Source organism: Neomonachus schauinslandi, chromosome 11 (genome assembly GCF_002201575.2).
Source record: "Neomonachus schauinslandi chromosome 11, ASM220157v2, whole genome shotgun sequence".
Lineage (NCBI taxonomy): Eukaryota > Metazoa > Chordata > Mammalia > Carnivora > Phocidae > Neomonachus > Neomonachus schauinslandi.
The window spans coordinates 23,350,024-23,373,484 of NC_058413.1; positions in this window are offsets into that span (position 1 = coordinate 23,350,024).

A 23,461-nucleotide genomic window follows, 5' to 3' on the forward strand; every position below is an offset into this window, starting at 1 on the left:
GACAAATTAAAAAAAACAAATACTAAAATTAACAAAAACCCCCAAATACGTCGATGATTCCATTACATGTAAGAAAACAGAATTCTCCAATTAAAAAGCAAAGATGACAGACTAGATACGAGAAAAATGGTTTGTAAAAATCACATCTTAAATATAAAGACACAGAAAAGTAAGAATTAGCATAGAAGAAGATATGCACCAGACTTCTCTACCCACAAGACAGCAAAACTCATAGCAAAAAAAAAATGAATTTTAAGGTAAGAACCACTTCTAGAAATAAAGGCAGTAGGGTGGAGTGTGCAAAAGGATATTCACTGGTAAAAGGACAAATCTGCCATGAAGATAAAACAGTAAAAAGTATATGAAAGAAATAACAGAAGAACAGGTTCCAAATACATAAATAAAAATTGAGAGAAATAAAACAAGAAATTAGATAATTTTCAATCGTGGCAGAAGACTTTTATATACTTCTTTCAGTAACTGCTAGAAAAAGCAGAAAAAATTAGTAAGAATATATATAAAATCTTGGGGGGCCTGGGTGGCTCAGTCAGTTAAGCATCTGACTCTTAGTTTCAGCTTGGGTCATGATCTTGGGATCCTGGGATCAAGCCCAGCGTTGGGCCCTGCAATCAGCAGGGAGTCTGCTTCTCTGTCTCTCTCTCCCTCTCTCCCTTTGGCCCTTCCACCACACATGCTTTCACTCTAAAATAAATAAATAAATCTTTTTTAAAAAAAGAAAAGCTATATATAAAATCTTAACAATATGGTTAAGAAACCTGACATTATTAAAATTTATAGACATCACACCAAACAGTGATAGAATACACATTCTTTTCCAAGTGTGCATGGGACATTTGTCAAAAAGTAAAACTGTAAAATGAGATTCAAAAAATTTCAAGAAATTTATATCATTTGAAATATGCTCTCAGACCAAACTGAAATTTAAGCTAGAAATCTGTAACACAAAGTCAACTAGAAAAATCACAATTACTTAGGAGTTATGCAAAACCTTTTAAATGACCCATGTAGCAAACAGGAAGTCATAAAAGAAATCTAAAAATATTTATAATTTAATGAAAATGAAAATATAACAAAGCAAATCTTGAAAGATTCAGCTAAAGTAGTACATATAGGAAAATTTATAGTCTTAAAATATATAAATAAGAATAAAGTTTAAAAATCAATAATCTAAATATATATATTACAAAAAGTGATAAATAGCAAATTAACTCCAACAAAGCACAAAATAATGAATAATAAATATAAGAACACAAATAATAAAGGTAAACATATAACAGAGAAAATAAACAAAGCCAAATGTAGTTCCACGTAAAAACTAACAAAGATGATTAACAGTTAACTAGATTAATAAAAAAAAAGCATAAATTACCAACATCAAGAATGAAAAGAGGTCATTGCTTCAAATCTATACACACTAAAAATAAGAATATATGATAAATAACCTTATTAAAATACCCTTATAGTTTGTAAGCTTCCCTTTAGGTATATTATACTTAAACAAAAAGTTTACTTTCAAAAATGAAGAAAATATTTAAATTATTATGGTGCTCAAGCAGCACACTGCTTCCCTACTAACCCTTAAATTCTCAAAGGCAGGCACTGTGCATTATTATTTTTATCACTAGCTACAAGAGGACAGGGAAAATATATTCTTATTAAAAATATTCTACGGTGCTCGCTTCAGCAGCACATATACTAAAAATATTCTACTGCCGCTATTTGCAGAAGACATAGTTTTATATACAGAAAATTCTACACTAAAGACTCTGCCATAAAGTTGTTAGAACTAATGAACAAATTCAGTAAAGTTGCAGGATACAAAATCAGCATGTAAAAATCAAGTTATGTTTCTAATACTAACAGCAAACTATCATAAAGAAAACTTAAGAAAACAATCCCATGTACAATTGCACCAAAGGGAATAAAATATCTAAGCATAAATTTAACCAAGGAGGTGAAAGATCTGTATCCTGAAATCCATAAGGCATTGAAGAAAATTTGAAGAAAACACAAACAAATGGAAAGTTATTACATGCTTATGAATTGGAAGAATTCATGTGTTAAAATGTCCATACTACCAAAAGATTTGATATACTTCCTATCAAAATCCCAAAGGCATTTTAAAAGAAATAGAACAAACAATCCTAAAATTTATATGGAACCACAAAAGACCGTGAATAGTCAAAGCAATCTTAAGAAAAATTAAGCTGGAAACATCAAACTTCTTGATTTCAAACTATAGTACAAAACTGTATTAATCAATATTATGGAACTGGCATAAAAACAGACACACAGATCAATGGAATAGAACAAGGAGCCTATAAATAAACCCACACATAGATAGTCAACTAACTTATGACAAAGGAGCCAAGAATACACAATAAAGAAAGAATAGTTTCTTCAATAAATTCTGGTGGAAAAACTGGATAAGCCACATGAAAGAGAATGAAACTAGACCCCTCTCTTACACTATACACAAAAACGAACTCAAAATGAATTAAAGGCAAGAACTTAAGACCTGAAAAAAAAACTCCTAGAAGAAAACATAGAATGTAAGCTCTTTGACATCAGTCTTGGCAATGATTTTTGGGCTTTGATACCAAAAGCAAAGGTAACAAAAGCAAAAATCAACAAGTGGCACTACCTCAAACTAAAAAGCTTCTGCACAGCAGAGGAAACCACCAACAAAATGAAAAGGCAACCTACAGAATGGACGAAAATATCTGCAAATCATATATATGTTAGGGGGTTTATAGGGTATGTGCTCTGGTAAGCGCTGTGAATTGTGCAAGACTGTTGAATCTCAGATCTGTACTTCTGAAACAAATAATGCAATATATGTTAAGAAAAAAAAAAAGAAGAAGAAGGTAGCGGGAGGGGAAGAATGAAGCGGGGGAAATCGGAGGGGTAGACGAACCATGAGAGACGATGGACTCTGAAAAACAAACTGAGGGTTCTAGAGGGGAGGGGGGTGGGAGGATGGGTTAGCCTGGTGGTGGGTATTGAGGAGGGCACACTCTGCATGGAGCACCGGGTGTTATGCACAAACAATGAATCATGGAACACTTCATCTAAAACTAATGATGTAATGTATGGGGATTAACATAAGAATAAAAAAAAAAAGAGATGTCATATACATACATATATACATACACATATATATATGTATGCCCAGATATACAAATATATTTGCCTTAAAGTTAATGCATGGACAAAAATTAATTTACAAAACAAATTAGAGATCGACTATTCACATTTCTAAGCTTTACTGTATGGTTCATTTAAATAAGAGGTAGTCCCAGGTCACTTAACAATGACTCATTTGCTTCAGAGTCAGCTTTCCAGAAATACTGTCTCAGTACCAGAGGTGCGCAAGTGGAACCGAAGTGTTATTGGGGATAAGATTCCTTTTCTGAGCAAGTGAAAAGGAGCAATTTCCCTTTGATTCTTGGATTCTGTTATCGCTCTGAAGCTCCTTGAGGGCAGATCCTGTATGCTGGACACACAGTAGGACTTTAAAAATTACCAGTCAGAATCAGCAAACTGGATGTTTATGTGAGTCACCTTGTAGTTATGTTGTGAAATAGTGCTTTAAAATCTGTCAATGTGCTGTTCTTTTTTTTGTACTTCCTGCTATTCAGGAGAGACCTCCACTGCCTAAGGAAGAATTAGGATGTTGGAGGTGGAAAGCATAGAGAAAGGAAGTGTCACTAATCAGCATCTGACTTCCAAAATAGTCACTTGAAGCCTGCTTCAAAGACAATGCTCTTGAAAGCCACAGTGTTTAAGTGAGAACTGAAATGTTAAAGAGATTTAAAAAAAAAAGTGGAAAAAGGATTTTGTGTCAAAAAGGACAGCTCTAAAAAAAGAGAGCATAAAATGTATTCACAAGGAAACAGATTGGAAGAAACACAGATGAAAAGCGAAAGGACCCCACCCAAATGGGAAAATTAAGGGTGCTCTGTCTAGGAGGATAGAGAAAGAGAGCACACGAGGAGGACAGCCAGGAGGAGAGGAAGGATTACATGAAGAGGCAAAGCGTAGGACCTCCTACCTATCCTTTGCCTGGGCCTTGAGAAAACCCAGGCGACGCCCACAGGCCACCCTTTGTCCTTCCAGTGAGTGCCAGTGGGTTAGTGTTCCCCTATAATGTTAGTTTGCCTTCCCTCTGCCGAAGGATAGGGGCCTCTTAGCAGTAGTTGCCAGAACACTGCACAACACCTCACATCACCCAGCAGCAGTGATGGTCAACTACCGTTGGTTTGCAAACATGGGAGTTCCCCGGGTGAAATTCAAAACTGGCCCCCATATAGGGAAGGTAAGAAGAAACCAAAAAAAGAGGCAGACCACTCCACATTGTTAAGTAGCAGATTTAATAAACAAGAGAACTTACATACAAGGCTTGTCTTAGGTGGCCGCAAGATGAGTAGATATCCGCACCTGCCCACCAGAATCGTAAAAGTTTATATAGAAGCCTTAACAAGGTTCAGTCACGTACACAGTCCAGATGGGCTCAATAACACATTACTCTCTCAAGGCTGTGTCCTTGAAACAGCTCCTGATGGGGAAATGGTGGGCAGAATCTACATTCCAAGGACAAGGAAGTGAGTGAGGAGTCTCTGATTGTCCAAGGTCCAGCACTCAGGTCAACTGGCAGTCACATCCTCTCAATGAACTCCTCTAATAACTATGATGCAAAATTTTGTTCAGGCTACAAAAGACCCTATATTTATAATGCCCTCCTCCATGGCCCAAGCAATTCTAAGCCTCTAAAACAGACATAGAAACTCTGACTTCTCAGAAAGAGCAGTATGAAAGAGAAAGCACCCAGCATATATACTTGGTCAGGAATCATCAGAACCAGTTTGAGATTCCTCCTTGCTCCAAACCAGGACAGGGTGAAACTGACCCACACCACATTTCCAAGTCTAGAAACCTGTAATTTCTGAAGATCTATAATTCTATCATGTTTTTAATGTAAGAGCAGTAAAAATATCTTTTTTGTTTCCCTTTCTAATTTCTGTGTAGTTAATAGACCATGCTATATTAGTTTCAGGTGTACAATATAGTGACTACTCAATGCTCATCAAGATTAAGTGTGCTCTTCATCCCCATCACCTATTTCACCCTTCCCCCACCCCCACCTTCCCTCTGGTCACCATCTGTTCTCTGCAGTTAAGAGTCTGTTTCTTGATTTGTCTCTCTCTCTCTCTTTTTTTCCCCCTTTGATCATTTGTTTTGTCTCTTAAGTTCCACATATGAGAGAAATCATATTGGTATTTGTCTTTCTCTGACTGGGTTCAATGAAGAAAGAGGGGGGATTCTAAACAATAAAAAGGTCTCATAGGTTAGAAGAATTTAGGTCAGAACTGGTGAGATTATCAGAGATCATCTCATTCACCAACTACCTCACTTTACAAATGATGAAACTGAAGCTTTGGAGAGGTCAACTTTCCTAGCCCAGTGGAAAAAGCAAGACGAACTCAAGGATCTACTCCTCCCTGCCACTTATGAACTGGATGTTGAAAACTCTGCTTCACTTCTTTGCATCTTGCTTTATCCTCAACTATATAAACAGTTGAATTAGTCTTTGCTTATTATGTTGGTGCTAAATTTGCCACCTAAAGAAAAAACCTAGTACTAGGTTCTTTTGAGATTAATAGTGAGACTTTCCTTTTGCAAAACAGTATCTGTTTTCCCTTCTGGGGTGACATTTCCTTTGGTTTCCCATAAGCAGCTTCCTTTTAACTCCAATTCCCATTTGCTTTTTATAATGGTTCCATATGAGGTCACTCCACTATCCCATCTGTCTCTAATTAATCTCTAGGCTGTTTTCCTGAAAATTATTTAGAATGACTTAAAGTCATTAAAAGTCAATTAAAGTTGCTACTTTAATTTCTGATACTGGTATACTAGGATTCAACTGATATAGCTTAAATATAATCAACTTGCAGCATAACATAAATAGGTGTATGCCATTTTATAATTTATTAAGTGAGTTTACATGTATTATTTTTTTCTTCACAAATATATAAGCATACTTACTTTTATTTTAAGATTTATTTTGTTTGGGCGCCTGGGTGGCTCAGTCGGTTAAGCGGCTGCCTTCGGCTCAGGTCATGATCCTGGGGTCCTGGGATCGAGCCCCACGTCTGGCTCCCTGCTCAGCAGAGAGCCTGCTTCTCCCTCTCCCTCTGCCTGCCACTCTGCCTACTTGTGCTCTCTCTTTCTCTGTCAAATAAATAAAATCTAAAAAAAAAAAAAAGATTTATTTTGTTTAAGAGAGAGAGAAAGCACAAGCCAAAGGGGCAGAGAGTCTTAAGCAGACTCCACGCTGGGCATAGAGCTCAACAGATTGATGAGGGAGCAGAAGGCTAGCTAAGGACAAAGCACAAGCGGATACCCTGCTACCTCCCATCCCCCACTCCTGGGTGGGATCTGTGTGACATTCCTCCAGGAAGCTCCCCCCTGTCTTAATGTTAATGCCTTGATAGAGGGAAAAACAACCTTAACTTTACAATAGCCAGGCCTCTGCTATCCTGAGAATCTTCTTTAGCATATGAAAGTCCTTTTGGACACCTCCCTTTTCCTTACCTCCCCCAACTCCCAAGTATATAAGCAGGCATTCCTTACAACCCCGGTTCCTCAGCTCTTTCCGCCCATGGGTCCTGTCACCGTGCTTGCATAAAACCACCATTTTGGGGCGCCTGGGTGGCTCAGTTGGTTAAGCGACTGCCTTCGGCTCAGGTCATGATCCTGGAGTCCCGGGATCGAGTCCCGCATCGGGCTCCCTGCTCAGCGGGGAGTCTGCTTCTCCCTCTGACCCTCCCCCCTCTCATGCTCTCTCTATCTCATTCTCTCTCTCGCAAATAAATAAATAAAATCTTTAAAAAAAAAAAAAAAAAGAAAACCCACCATTTTGCACCAAAGATGTCTCAAGAATTCTTTCCTGGCTGCTGGCTCCAGACCTCATCCCACCAAACCTAACCAATATTCCAAAACTACATCAAGATGTGTAACTGACTGCACAACGCAGGTGCCCCATGGTTATTTACTTTTAAAATACAGCATCTAGAATGTACAATTACCTGTTGAATACTGTTTTGGAGGGTGGGGCCTGAAATCCAGGTGTCTCTGATTCAGAATCCCATGGTCTTTTGACTAAGTCATTCCTTCTTCAGAAAAATCGCTACGTTTGGCCCTTCAGTCTCTGGAGAATGAGAGTTCATGGAGGCTGAATAGATTCACGTGTAAGCTTCTGGCTTAGGGGAGTGAGAGCCCAATCACAGTGCCAGGCCGTATAGTAGGCAGTCCTATCTAGGGGTCAACATCACCAATCTGTTATTAACAGAGACAGGGAGCCATAGGCATGGGGCTTAGGAACTCACTGAGGCCAGATAGGAAAAGGTGTCACATGCAGGTACAACAGGGCTGGAGAGAAAATCTCAAGGCAGGCCTACCACCACGATAAAAGCTTGCAGAGGGGAGTTGAAGCAGGCTACTGCGAACCTACGGGTAGGCCTTAGAAAGACATGGCCTGACATGCCTGCAATCTCCTGATGGCTTCTGCAACTGGCTCAGAGTGGATCTGAATATAAAATGGACCTTGTGGGACGCCTGGGTGGCTCAGTCGGTCAAGCGTCCCACTCCTAATTTCAGCTCAGGTCATGATCTCCAGGTCCTAGGATCCAGCCCCACATGGGGCTCTGCACTCAAGCAGGGGGTCTGCCTGAGGGTTTCCTCTCTTCCTCTACCCGTATGCCCCCACACTCTCTAAAATGAATAAATAAATCTTTGAAAAAATAAAATAACATAATACAACATAAAATAAAATAAAATAAAATGGACCTAGCTCTGTAAGATAGGAAATGACATTGAGAACATGAAGAAACTGTATTTTCTGGCCTAATCCGTTACTTCAGAGAGATTTAGGAGGAATGCCTGTGTTGGGGGAGGCAGAGTGGGCTGCTGAGTGGGAGGGCTCATGCACAGCCCACATCCTGCCTGACATCTGGTAAGTCTGCGAATGTACCCATTGTGTGACCATCTCACACAGGACAGAATCCGGAGGACCAATTCAGAAAGAATAAGAGGGCACTTTTGTGGCCCAGAATCCCGCCACAGCTCTGTGTTCCTTCCTGAAATCTAACTTTGTATGTTCTAGTCCTCAAAGGAAACACAGAGAGTGAACAACTACCTTCAATTAGGCACATTCTCATTAAATGGTGTCTACCACCATTAACGTGGGGTGGGGTTTTTTCCATTGGAGCAGCCCTGAAAAAGAAACCATGCATTTTCTCAGGCTGTACAACTGCTCACAATGCTCATTTTGGACCTTATGTTTTTCTCAGGCCATAACATCAAAGTGGAGTTATTAGACACCCTCAATGCATCATGCATATAAACAAATCAAAAAGAGAAAATATTTTCTTTTCCCTCAAGGAAATTTAAAATCTGTAGTTAAGATTTAAGATACAGTTCTTCCCAGTCTTTGAATTAGTGACTGGGCTCCCCCAACTGGAGCTTCACAGTATTTCAAGGCCTCCTCGCTGGTTGTCATGATTTAAATCAATGTGTATAAATAAAGTGCTTGATTGTTCTTCATAATCTTCATAAACAAAAGGACCTCATTAGGGGATTTCAAGGCTCTTTATTTTTCCATTCTTCTTTTCTTTGATTTACTGTATGATTGATCCATTTACCCTTTAATAAGTATTTTCTGAGCACCGCTATGTACTAGGTCCTATGTGAAACTGGGTAAGAGCACAAATGGAAAATTGTAATTTTGAACATGTAATTATGAACAAGACTTTGAGAAATTAAAGGGAGTCCCAAGGAAGGACTCTGGGGACTATACCTTGAGAACAATAGTTGAACTAATTATAAATGTAATTACAAACTAATTACCACATTTAAACAAATTACAAATGTTTAGTCTGAACAAGAAAAGGCTAAGAGGGTATAACTGTCTTTAGATATCAGAAGGTGCCTGAGGCAGAAGAGGATTCAGACTTATTTTGCACTGTTCTATAGCCCGGTTTCTCAGCCTTGGCTCTATTGATATCTCTTGCAGGATAATTTTTAGTTGTTGAGGGTTGTCCTGTGCATTATAGGACTTTTAGCAGCATCCCTGGCCTCTACCCATTAGCTACCAGTGGCACCCAGTTGAGAAATTAAAAAATGTCTTCAGACATTGCCAAGTGTTTGCAGGGGGCCAATATCAACCCTATTGAAAACCATGATTCTGGAATCTCGAGTGGTGGTTTTTCCAAAGGGATTTCCAAAATGGGTATCAAATTAGCAGGATTCTACATATGCTCTTACCAAAATGGCTCCATTAGTCTATATTTTCATATTGGAAGGGAAATGCTATCGAGATCTTGTACTCAGGTCAATTTAAGAAAAAAAAAAAAAAAAGTCCAAAAACCAACACTTGAATACAAGTGGAATAGCGAGGCTCGTGATAGAACAAGCTCCCTTCCCTGGAGGAATTTGACAGAAGCTTGGAAATATCAGTAGGAGAATCTGTAAAAAGATTCTATTCAACAAGTAGGTGTTGAGAGGTGTCATTTCTAAGGTCTCCATAATTGGGATTCCTTGTCAGGATGATATATGGCTTTATAACCCAAACACAGAAATCATGGCCACAATGAATATCATGCACTCATTACCTACAAATTTGATCAGCTGTTTCCTTTAAGAATTTGAAGACATTTAAATTGTACCATTTATTTTTTGTACTGTTCATCTAAAATGTTTAATCGTTTTCAGAATCTATGATTAAAACCCACTTGCCTTCTCTTCCTGTTATGCAAAATAGTGAAGACTATGCTACACTTTTTTTTCTGCCTCAGAATATATACTGGAACTGTAGAAAAAAAAAAACTGTGCTCACTGACCACTGTATAGTGATTGTTTGGGGTCATCAGTGTGCGCGTTGTCTTGGTTAGAAGGTATTTTAATATCTTATTGTGCTACTAATTGCAGTATTATTTTAGAACATTAAATATGTTCTTAGACCTTCCAATGGAGAAAAATCTTTGTTTGGCAACGCCCCTGCCTTTTATGCAGAGAATTAATCTGTCCTTTTGGAAACCACCCTAATCCAAAAGCTAGTTCCAAAAGGTAAGAAGTTTCTCAACATTTCCCAGCATTTCTCCAGCTCAGAGAAGTCAGACGGAAACAAAAATGTAGCCATGCCTCTAGGGCACGTGCTACTTTGAATCATGAGCATAGTTAGGAGGCTTTTCAGAATGGTCTAAAAATGAGCCATTTTAAACTGGTAATTAGAAGATTATCTGCATACGAGTATTTTTTTTAAATTAATTTTAAGCCCCAGAGGGCTTTTGAATGGTTGAGTAGCCCCATTACTGAGTTTTTTAATGCTTCAGTTATTCGATAATTTTTTAAATTAAAAAGACAGTGGAGAGCTCCACTGATCAAAGCTTTATTAGTTCCCTAGATTGTTTCTAAGCCTCAAAGGTTACTCATTTAGGTTGGCTTTCCTCAAGTCCAAAATGGCTATTCCTAAAAAAATTTACAAATTTTTAAAAAGGCCGTTCCTTGGAAATTAGAGATGAAGTTTAAATGATGCCTTTGAAGTCCGTCTGCTTAGTCCCATCCCTAAACCACAATGTCCCTGTGGAAGCCACTACCAAAAGTGTCAATCCCATTGGTTTATTTAATAAGGCCTCACTTATTTCCAAGATACTTCATACACTGGGAATACTCAAATTAAACTCAATGCCTTGCAAAATAGGTTCTGAATATAAAAAGCACTGGAGAGAAATGAAAGTCATGGCACCTTGGTTTTCCCTCCTCTTCCTATCATCAGTGAGTTGTGTGATTCTGAACAAACCATGCCCTCCTCCTAGGACTCAGCCTCTCCACCTTAGTATTATCCGATAGTCCTTACTTTTATTTATTTGTCTGTTTTGTTTGTTTTTAAAGGAGATAGAAGCTTATTGAATACACCGCAAGGGAGTGGAGAGCAGGACGGCAAAGGACTGTCTCAGATAGTCCTTACTTTTATTTTTTTATATATTTTAAGTAGGCTCCACACCCAGCCTGGGGCCCAACGTGGGGCTTGAACTCACGACCCTGAGATCAAGGCCTGATCCAAGATCATGAGTCAGATGCTTAACCAATGGAGCCCCCCCAGGGGCCCCCTCAGTCCTTACTTTTAAATGAAGTTATAGGATTCCATATACTATAAGCACACTAAGAGACAGAACAAACTGTACTTTTTAGAACTAAGTACCACAATTATATCTCCATTTGAAGAAATCTGCTGTGGTTAACTCTTTCACTGAACTCACATGTTCTTCCATTGACTCAAGATATGGATGAAACATTTGGAACTCTAAAAAAGAGTCAAGAAGAAACAATGGAAACTCTGTCTGAAATTAGTTCATTGTTATTTGGCTTAGGTTGTGGGAGGACAGTCTTAGATAAAGGAGGCTGTACTTTCACAGATGCTTCCCACCCTGGTTGGGCGACAGAGCTGGGCTTTCTTCAGGGATTCAGACCACTCGTCCAAGGCCAAGCAAAACACTCTCCCCTTACTCCCAAAGACTTCCTGTCTGAGAGTGGGGGGCCGTACAAATCAATTTATATCTCTGCCCACTGTTAAAGTAAAAACAAATTTTCTAACAAAGGGCAACCTATGAATTTGTCATAATTTAGAATTCCAGACACAGGTATAAAGAAGAGGAATTCACACACACACACACACAGACACCCTCTTCTCCAAACCTGCTTTTGCATCCTTATAAATATGTTGCTGAATGCCTAAGGTAAAAACAAGCTCATTCTCTGATAAAAGCAGACAGAAGTCTGAATAAAATGAAGTAACAGCAAGTTCATCAAAATTGATGTAGCCGCTATAAAACTGTTCCAGCTCCACAGAAAGCTCACTAGGTTTTGTGTCTTTTCTCTAAACTCAGCTATGCTTCTTTATAGGCATGGGGGAAAAACTTCTGAGTTAGCAAAATTTGATTAAAAAAAAAAAGGCTTGAGTAGGAAAGATGCTTGGAAGTGTTCTGACTCACCCTGTGAGAGAGCCACTCATTCCTCAGCCACATGCCTCCCACCAAACCCAGAGCTTAAGGTCCATTTCAAGGCTGGACAGGGCATGACATGATAATTAATACCAAGTATGTACTGTGCATATATGTCTAAGCACTTTTCATGTATTATCTCATCTAATCTTAACAACTGTGATGGTTAATTTTATGTGTCAGCTTGACTGGTCTAAGGGATGCCCCAAAAGCTGGTAAAACATTACTTTTGGGAGTGTCTGTGAGGGTGTCCCTAGAAGAGATTAGCATTTGATTCAGTAGACCGAGTAAAGAAGATTGTCCTCACCAATGTGGGCATCATCTAATCTCGATAGAACAGAAACATGGAGAAAGAGCAAATTCTCCTTTTTGCTTGAGCTGAGACATTAATCTCCTGTCCTTGGAAAATGCCAGTCCTGGTCTTGGGTTTTTGGACTCAGACCAGAACTTACACCATCAGCTCCTCAATTCTCAGACCTTTAGATTCAGACTGAATCACACCACCAGCTTTCCTGGTTTTCCAGCATTTGGAAGGCAGATCACAGATCATGGGAGTTGTTGGCCTCCAAAAGCATGAGAGGAATTCCAGTAATAAATCTCCTCTTATATCTATCTGTATACCCTATTGGTTCTATTTCTCTGTAGAACCCAGACTAATACAACAACCTTATGAAGTAAAATCAATTTATAAATGAAAAAATACAAGTACATATAGGTTCAATAATGTGCCTTTGGCCACACAGTAAACTTCACAAAAAGAAGGATTCAAGTTCAGACAGTCTTACTCCATATTTCTTCAGTCTTTAACAGTGACAATAATAAAACAACAATAACAATTAATACTGCAATTAACCATTATTATGTGTCTATTACATGGCGATGCCCTATGCTATATGGTTTTTCAATCTTCACTTTCTCCTTATAAACTAAGAGTTAGTATTCATTATACAGATTCTGAGAGGCTAACTAAATAGCCCGAGGTCACACCAGTTATATATAAAAGGGCATGAGTCTAAGCCTCTGCCTTTTAAAGCACTGTCTGCCCTGTTTTAGGAGGATCTGAGAAATGCTATGTTCTATAGTTTTAAGAAAATCGAGGGATAGTGGATACAGTCCCAGGTGGCTAAGAGCTAATCGACCGATAGGATATGGAGAGACTCAGCATAAAATAATACCAAAGGGAAAAAGGTGAGATATAAATTCAGCAACTTTATAGTTAAGAAAAATTCTGGTACTGCTCCTAAACATACGTAGAACCCTTTTCCAGCCATGCCTCACTCCACACTCCAGGGAGGACCTGACCATCAAAAGCCCCATGTCCTCTCTCTAGACCATTTTGGTCATCTAGGAATCCAGAATTCCCAACCCAAATGATCTTCAGCCCAGGAGGGGTATAAATGGAGCAAACTGGCGTGTCTGCCTTTGTATGGAAAGAACCTAGAGATACAAACAGAAATATGGCAAGCTATGGACTAGGGGCTGGGAGCCCTACACCATTAGGTTTCACCACAAAACTATGGTAAATTCAAGAATTTTACATTTGAACCTGGCTTTCTAGGATAATATGAAGTTATATTGGTCAAGAGAAGAGGATGGAACATATTTTACATAAATATTTCTAAGTTTGGGGCACCTGGGTGGCTCAGATGGTTAAGCGTCTGCCTTCGGCTCAGGTCAGGATCCCAGGGTCCTGGGATCGAGCCCCACATAGGGCTCCTTGCTCAGCAGGAAGCCTGCTTCTCCCTCTCCCACTCCCCCTGCTTGTGTTCCCTCTCTCGCTGTCTCTCTGTCAAATAAATAAATAAAATCTTTAAAAAAATATATCTATAAGTTTGATTCATAACTTTGAAAGACCTATGTCCTTTAGGTCACCATTCTCACACTTGCCCTGAGTCCAGAATTGCCAAGGGCAGGCTCGAACAAGTTCATTTCTTACCTTTTCCCCTCCGACAGAGGCAAATATGCTGCTATGAGCTCACTGTAGTATTTAATTAATAGTGGTTAATAAACTTACTCTGTAGCTCCTCTGAGGAAACCTGCCAGAGAGTCTCACTCAATCTCAGGTAAAGGCAACTTCCTGTATCTCCCTCCTCAGTCCCCACTGGGGACAAGGAAAACAACCATCACCTGGTGGTATGTAGGAATTGCCATTTACATGACACGTTAGTGTTTACTTCATTAGCAACAGCTGTTTCATTGACTCATTTCAATGTTCATTAGCTTGACATGTAAGATTATGGTGTGCTGTCTACATGATGCCAGAACCACCGGATGATTTCATCGAACTCAGTCCAATGCGCAGACAATTTATTTTGAAAGAAAAATTAGGCCAATTGTGTTCGCTTGCTTGTTATTTTTATTGGTTGTTTTTTTTTTTTTTAACTATCAATTCTATTAAATCAGCAGGGGAATCAGTCATGCTCACTCTCATTCTTCCCATGGAAGCCAATACAATTCATGTAGCAATTAAAAAAAAAAAATCCAGGTATAAAGTCAAGCTATTAGTCGGTCAGCGTTGGTTCCAGTACTTATCTTCATCAGGCCCCTAAGCTGATATTCCATACTGATGAGACATCTGCATGGGAAGGCTACATAGCATGGATCAGAATGCCAAAGCCAACAGAGACACGAAATGCACCAAAAGAGACACGTGCTCTTAGGAGTCCTGACGGAGGTAGCTGCGCTACATTTACCAAGTGTTGGGGACTGCAGTTGCCTCTCATTCTGACATGTGTAAGTTCACAAAATCCAAAATGTCTCCGTATCACATTCCTATGAGCTTCCAGTCTTTTTCCACTGGTTGAGCACAGGAAAAGGTTAAATGAAGGTGATTTTATAACCATCTGTGCCATCATTTGATGTCCGGGGATGACCTGCCTCAACCCACTTCCTGCTTGGAGGGAAGGGGCAGGATGTCATGTAGCAGGAGACACATAAACAGACTTTGAGGGGCGCCTGGGTGGCTCAGTTGGTTAGGCGACTGCCTTCGGCTCGGGTCATGATCCTGGAGTCCCGGGATCGAGTCCCGCATCGGGCTCCCTGCTCGGCGAGGAGCCTGCTTCTCCCTCTGACCCTCCCCCCTCTCATGTACTCTCTCTCTCTCTCATTCTCGCTCTCTCAAATAAATAAATAAATCTTTAAAAAAAAAAAAAAACAGACTTTGAGATCCAGTTGCTTGGATACTGTGTGAGAGTCCCATCACTGACAACCACACCGTGGCATGTTAATAAATTGAGCATCTAACTGAAAGCCATGTGAGAATAAACCTGATTCATTTTCTGTGGGTGGCTGCCAAAAGCAATATAGAGTGATGGGGAATCTAATATTAAAGAGGTAGCCTCCACAGCCTTGAAAAAGTGCCCGCTGATTTGGGGGAAGGCACCTTAGAGGAGTGATGCCCCTCCACTTAAAGACAGAGACTCCTCTGGCCATAGGGAGCAAGTTATTTTCCCATCTCACCTGCAAGACAGTTGGGTCATAGCACAAATTTGGAAGGGCGGCTGCAAGGAGTGAATTTTACTGATCGTTTCCCTTTCCTAAGCAGCATCGTCTCCCAGGATGGCTTTGTTAGAATGCAGTAGATCACAGCTTGTGGTAGGTAAGTCCGCAGCCCAAGCTAAACAATTTCATTAGGCACATGCTGACTTAGCCCAGATTGTTCCCTTTGGGTCCTGGATCCTACATGGAATTGAATCATCCTCCATCATAATTACCGGAAGCATCAGAAGCAGCTGCTGCCTCCTCCTCAATGCTCGTGCCAGACAGCAGACAGCCTGAGGGTCCCATCATCTGACAATGATACGCTTCATTTCGGCATGCATGCCTGTGCATTCCACTGCCTGGGCCAGGAGCCATTACCTGCCCACTCGCTATGCAACATGGTGTGGAAAGTTCTCTCCACAACAAGGGAGCAGAGCGAAGACAGGGATAGTGCTCCCACTAAACACAATAGGCTTACAAACACTAACCTTCACTGAGACTATAGAACACTACTCGTAATATTAGTCACTAGTTATTTATCCCCACTATGTGCTAAGGGCCACACTAAGTGTTCTGTATACATTATTTCACTTCATCCTCCAAAAATGTCCCTGAGATTAAAAAGTTATATGGTCATCCACCAGAACAGAAGGGAAAGTAAAACGGACTCTCTTCTTTGCACAGAGTTTATGAAAATAAAAAGGAGAGAGAAGACATGGAGCCACTCATCCAGAAGTTCTAGATGGAGGGAAGAGAATTACAGGCCATCTATAAACACTCATGATCATCTGCTATGTGGGAGGTCCTGCAGTGGATGCTGGGGACACAAGAGAAGACAGTGACATGAGCTTCACACTAGAGGGATTTAAGGATGACTTTTCAACAGTGTTTTGAGGATGAGGAGGGACACCGTTTGGTACAGGGGGGTGAGGAGGATGAAGGGTCTAGCTAGGCATTGCAGCATCCCCATGGGAGGATTTTATCTAGAGACAAGGCACTTGAGAGTATCTGTCCTTATATAAATCTGGGGGAAATACTAAACTGGAAAGCTCTTTTATTATACTCTCTGTATATAATGCAGGAAGGAGTATAGAAAAACCTGAAGGGACTGGAGTCTCAGAGTCTTGGAGGTTAAATCAGCTCTACATCCCCTAATGTAACCTCATCCATGACTCCCACTGGAGGGTGTTGGCCAGGAGTAAACAATAACAAACCAATTTAGTTCTTAATGACAGACAGCATGAGATTATTACCCCAATTTTAATGATAAGGAACTAACCTGCCCAAGGCTATATTGGTAAAAATGACAAGCGGAGAAAACCCAGGTCTCTATGTCTCCAGAACCCATCTTCATAATCACTATACTTTATTGTCTCCCAGGCACAGAGGATTCTAGGCAAGTGAAAGATTACATGGAAAAGGTGGGACAGGAATCTTACATAAAAAAAATCTCTCCTCAGTCTCTGTCTCTCCATGGAATCGACATGCTGGGGGCATTTTCCTTGCAACCACTGTTCCTGTCTACATTGCCACCAAGTTGCCCTCTGGTAATACAAATCTTGCTAGAATGCTACCTTACTCTGCACTACTTAGTTTCTCCCTGCTGAATGTTCTTTCTTTTTCTTTACAAGGAATGCTTATCACTAATGCAGAAATTCAATTACTGATTGGATTTATTTATTCATTAGCTTGATGCAGAGCCCACACCATCCAGTGCTACACTAGTAATGAAATCACCATATCTGACAGAGAGACAGTTTACATGTTCAGACGAGACAGAAACTAAGCTGTCTCAAGCCCAAAAATCTTGTATTACTGCTGCCAGCATGCTGTGCTAATCCTGTGCCCTGTTCTTTATGCATATGTGGTGCTCAAAGATAACACATACTGGAACTACATCAGCAGAGGCGGATAACACATACTGGGACTACATCAGCAGAGGCTGGAGCAGAAAATGCCCTCCCCGGGCTGCCTTGCTCATTTGGCAAACGAAACAGAAATGGCCTCTCTTGACTAAGAGAATCCTCAGGGGAAGGTGAGCCCCTGCCCAAAGGACTTGTATGATGTAGGTTGCTTTACTTCCAGATAACAGGCTGACACAATCATAATATCATAAGTTAGGCCAAAAATAAGACACAAATTCTGATTTTTTTTTTTTTTTTTGTCCAAGTCGCCTTCACATTTATACAAGGTCTTGTATACTTGACTCTCTTTGCGGTTCTTGCCGGCACGTATGGTGCATTCCTGCCTGAATTCCTGGTACAGACAGACTCTGGGAAATGCCGAGTCATCAACAAGAGTTTGCAATGCCTCAGGTGTCAGACGCAGCGGCCGGGGGCCAGCCAGAGGTGGCACCCAGAGTCATTTATGTATGAGAAACTGAGGGGGGGGGTGCGAAACCCAGACATTTGAGAGTCACATATGCCTGGATTCAAATATCTGCTCTGCATCTAACTTACTGTGAGACTTTGAGCAAGTCACTTAATTTTTTTTCCTTTTATAAACTGGTGATAAAATCCACCCCAGATGAGTGTATGAGGATTAGAGATGGACACGGTGGGCCCTCCATCATTCATTGGGATGATGATGATTCCACAAGGAACAATCAAGAGCCACTACAGAAAGGAGACATAAATCTGCAGTCTAGATGAACCAGAAATGTGAACGGAAGACCATAAATCAATGAGCAAAAAAGTAATAAACCAACAACGATTCACAGAAAGAAAAGGAAGGGCAGTTCATTTTATTCGCCATTCATGTGGTGGCTTATTTTAAAGGAGCCCAGATGCCTCCTGGAGCCACTGGTGTTCCATGGTATCAGTGAATTCTGACCACCCTGACTCCTGAATGCTTCCCCATGGCCCCGGAGCAGCTGGATAGTCTTTCTCCTCTTGAAAGCAGAAGCCTTTTATTATGCTGAAATTAGGAAGAGCAAAGAGGCACAATAAAGATGTCTCTACTCATCTTGAGTTTTCCTGCTAAGTTTTGAAGCAGGAAACTTTGAGCCACAGTTTTAAATGATGCCTGCTCTGATTGGATTTGGTATCTTCCAAAATCCTTTCTGGGTCAAAATATATCATTCTATGCTCCTCTAGTATAACACTCAGTTATATCTAACTCAAAGGCTTTTTTTTCCTTCTTCCTATTTATATCTATACAAGACTTGATTGTGGTATATCTCAAGTTACATGTGTTACGTGGCAATCTTTATTTGTACCTCTGTCCATCCACAAGACTATAAATTCCTTGAGGGCAGAGACAGGATTATATGTGCCTAGGCTGCTTCCTAGGATAAACTAGTTGTGCAATAATGTGATTATTATTACATGAGTAGACACTAGGAGACAACACACAGCAACATTCTGAATCAAATAATTTGTGTCCTAGTTTCCTTTTCAACCCAAGTATGTAGTCAAGCCAAAAGGCACTCTCCAGATTATATTAGTGTGAAAATATTACCATTTGGCTATTACTATCAAGTTAAGCTCCAAGAATTAAAATTGTTCAAGAAGATAAAAGTTGCCATTTTTAAAAGCGGAGTTGTATAATATGGTTACGTTGGAACAGTCCATATGAATTACCCAGAAATACCTGAGCAACCTAGCATTTCCTTCTAAAAATCATTTTATTTTTGGTTGCAGTATCCCTCATTAGTCCCACTGGTAAATAATAATTCAATCTCCAGCTAAATTATGTAATTCCAAACTGCTTTAAGTCTACCCATTGCATCACTAACCAAAGCAAATCACTGTGCAATTATGTATCAATCAACCACAAAATGAATTAATAGTAGTAGTAATAACAGCCATCATAAATGATGATTAGGTGAATATTACCTGTATTTCATTACTTGACATGAATTATCTCCTTTCCTCTTCAAAATGACCCTCTGAAAGAGTACTACTGATATTCCCATTTTATAGATAAAGACACTGAAACACAAAGGGGCTTTGTCACTTATCCCATAGGCATGTGGACCTGTTCTGCCCAAGTCATCCACCATCACTGGAGCTGAGGAGAAAAACTTAGAGAATAAGCTTGAATGACAATGGGCTAGTTACCACCATCATTTATCTTGTAGGAACTCTCTCAGCTATGACATTTCATATCATTTTATTATGATGATCTATCTTGGAACTTGCATATCCTACAAGAAACAACCCTCAGTTACAAGCAAAGAAATGATGCATTTTAATATAAAGTACTGGTACATCATTAGTTATCATTGCATTGGTCTATATGGATTACACCGTAAGACACCATATTTCATCATCTCTAAAATTCCCACAAAGCCTGCAAGAGAAAAACACCAGAGAGAAACAGTGTAAGAATGCATAAATCCCCAGACCACGCTGCAGAAGCACTACTATTAGACAACCCGGGAAGGAGCATTGTACTTCATGTGGAAAGAAAACTATACTTCATACTTTGTCCTTCTATTTTTACATGTATGAGCATCATCATTGTTTCTAAGTTTGTGCATTACAGTTCTAAACCTTAAAGTGATCATCTTTAATACCGAGCAAAGTCTGTTGTTCTGAGAATGATGATGTGTGGACCTGGTTGCAGGAATCCTATCATTTCATAGAAAGTTGACACTCTTGGCCCACAATGAATGGTACATCAATTGTGAAAAGGACTCTTTCTTGATCTCTCAGTAATTCCATAGAAAACTACCTGGCACCTACAAGTAATAGAAGAAAATTGGAGCTGATGGAATTGAACCTAAAAAAAAAAAAAAAAAAAAAAAATGGCTTAACTCATCCAAGCTCTGATAATCCAGTTCCAAAAGAGATAAATGTGGCAGAGTAGAACACCAGGGACAGAAACAAAATTAGTTGTATAGAAAAACAGTATTTCTTTGTTTTGTCATCCCCTGAGAAACCTCTTATCCTAACTTGCCTTTTTTTTTCTCAAATTTCCATAATCAACTTAAAAAAGTAGCAGAGAAAATGATCTGAGAAATCCCTGAACATGAAGTTACCCTAAATTCTACCCCTAATGGAAGAGTCCATGACTGACTTCACCTACTTCACAGTATAAAACACTTGGAGCAAATGTTTCTTATTCTGCATCTCATAGGATAGAGGTACCAATTAGTACCTCACTTCCTGCCTCCTGACCTGGTAGACCCTGCTCCTTGCCTTCCTGACAGTACATCCCAAACTTAGATAATTCCTTAGGGCTCATCTGATTTCTCTACTCTCTTGTTCGCTCACAGTGATAGGACATAATGAAATTAAAACCTTGAAAATGCAAGTAAAAATGATGCAGATGCCCAATGTCAAAGCCAGCCCAGAAGATAATCAATGAGTTGTGTGATGTCAAAGTCATTAGTTGGACATCAGAAGGGCAGATATCAAAAGTTCGGTAGAGTATGTAGAAGAATAAAAAGGATAAGCCAGGGCATATGAGACAACTGAAAAATGGCAACACAGGAGGAGATTCGGCAATACAAAGATTGTGGCAGATGGTGTTTACTTAATAACAATAATAATGGTAACACATACCATTTATTAAGTAACTATTAGGTGTCAGACACTGTTAGGCTTTTTATATAGTTATGTGATTTAATCCCTTCATTAGCTCCATGAAAGAGGGATTATTATCTAATTTTATAAATGAGGGAACTGAAACTCAGAGAGATGAAGAAACTGGTCCAAAGTGAGACAGCTATTAAATGAGAAAGACAGAAATCAAACCCAGTTCTGTTAGATTTAAAAGCCCGTTATTTCTTAACACCATACAAAATCCCTTCCTTGCATTTTTTACCACTAAGTATAAAGTATCTCCTTTAAAAGATGTATTAGTGGATTTTTCAGACAATATTACTGTCTATCTTAAAGGTTCAAACCTGTTGTGTTAGCTGGACTCTTGATCCACTCCTTCCAAATGAGCCTAGTCCCATAGCAACTGTCTGATTCTGGCTTTCAGTTCTTTATTCAGAGGCTAACCCCCACGTTAGTCAGTGCCATTTGCTCAGTGCAATGGGTCGTTCTCTTTTCCCATTTCCTGGCTCTCTTCAGAATCTTTATGGGGTGTTATTTCTGGACCAGTTGTTCCCTGTGACCGTGTGTAAAGACTCAGAGCATCTGCCAGCTTCCTAGCAGATGGCTGAACTCTAGTGAATGGCTACTGACCTGTGGACTACAGAGCAGAAGCTGAATACGTCTGTGCTTAAGGCAGAAGCTCTTCCAGAATTTCACATGGTGCAAACCAGGGATTCAACTCATCTCTAGAAGATGCTAAATCTCAATAATGATGATGATGTTGATGATAATGACAATAACATAACATTTACCACATATTTCTGAGTGTTTACTGTATGCCAGGCACTGCTCCAAGTACTTTAGATGTGCATCAGTTAATATTTCTAACAACTGAAGAAGGCAGGTATTATCGTTGGTCCCATTTTACAAGTGAAAAAACTGAGGCCCAGAGAAATTAAGTTACCCAAGTCCACAAAAGCCAGAAAATAGCAGAGCAAGGATTCGAACACTGATTATCTGAATTCAGAATCCCTGACTGTTTCCCACACCATGTTCTGGTTAGGCAAAAGTTTGGATTTTATTTGCTGCCACCTATTTGTTCCACAAAGGGGAGCTAGGACCCAAAGCATTAATCAGGAGAAGCAAAAGGCCTCTCATAGAAGCCAACAGATAATGGTTAATTCATAGTAGAAAAGAAAACAGTAGTAACAACTAGCTCACACTGAGCTCTTCCTTTGCGCCATGTACATGCATCCTCTCACACAAACCCACACTAATCCCATTAGAGACGTCTTAACAGTAACATGAACTCCACTTAAAAGAGGAAGAAGCATGTTATGCAAGGACACACTTGGTAAAAGACAAAGACTATATCAGATATCTACTCCCACAGCGGTGTTGTCTGACTGACCGTACCAAAATTTGCTAGCTCAAAACAATCATCCTTATTTAGCCCCCATTTCCAGATTAATACTTTGGCTTGATTGAGCTGGGCAATTTCTCTGTTCTTCCTGGGATTCCTCATGCATCTGAGGTCAGCTGTGGGTCAAGTAGGCAGTTTTGCTGATCTTGATTGGGTTCTCTCATCTCTGGGACTCAACTGGAATAAGACAGAGTATCCAGAGAACACACAGATACGTGCAAGACCTATTGAAGGTTATAGTGGAACTGGTATATCATGTTTTCTACCACTTTCTGTTAGTCAACCAAGTCATAATGCCAGCTCCAACTCAAGGGCTGGAAAATAGATGGGAAGGTGTACAAAATTATACTGCAAAGGGCACAGACCTATGAGGGCAAGAACAATTGTGGTCATTTTGTAATCATCTACTGCAAAGGCAAAATACAAACCCAGTTCTGACCAACTCCAGAGTCCTTATAGGTATGCAAAACTACCTCCAATACAAAATTCAAGTTTGCATACCTTTAAATAAAATACTCAGAAAATACATTTATATAAAAAGATGTTGTGGCATATATGTGAAATGAAATATTATTCAGCCACGAGAAAGAAGGAAATCCTGCCATTAGCAACAAATGGAGAGATTTTGAGGGCATTATGCTAAGTGAGATAAACCAGATAGAGAAAGACAAGTATTGTACATCACTCACATGTGGAATCTAAAAAAGCTGAACATATAGAAACAGAGTAGAATGGTGGTCACCAGGGACTGGGGGATGGGGGAGATGTTGGGCAAAGTGTATAAACTTGCAACCAGAAGATGAATAATTTCTATAGATCTAAAGCACAGTATAGTGATTATAGCCAACAATACTATATTATATACTTCAAAATTGCTAAAAGATTAGATCTTAAATGTTCTCCTCACACAAAAATGTTAATTATGTGATGTGATAGAAGTGCTCGCTAAAACTATGGTAGTAATCATACTGCAATATATAAATATATCA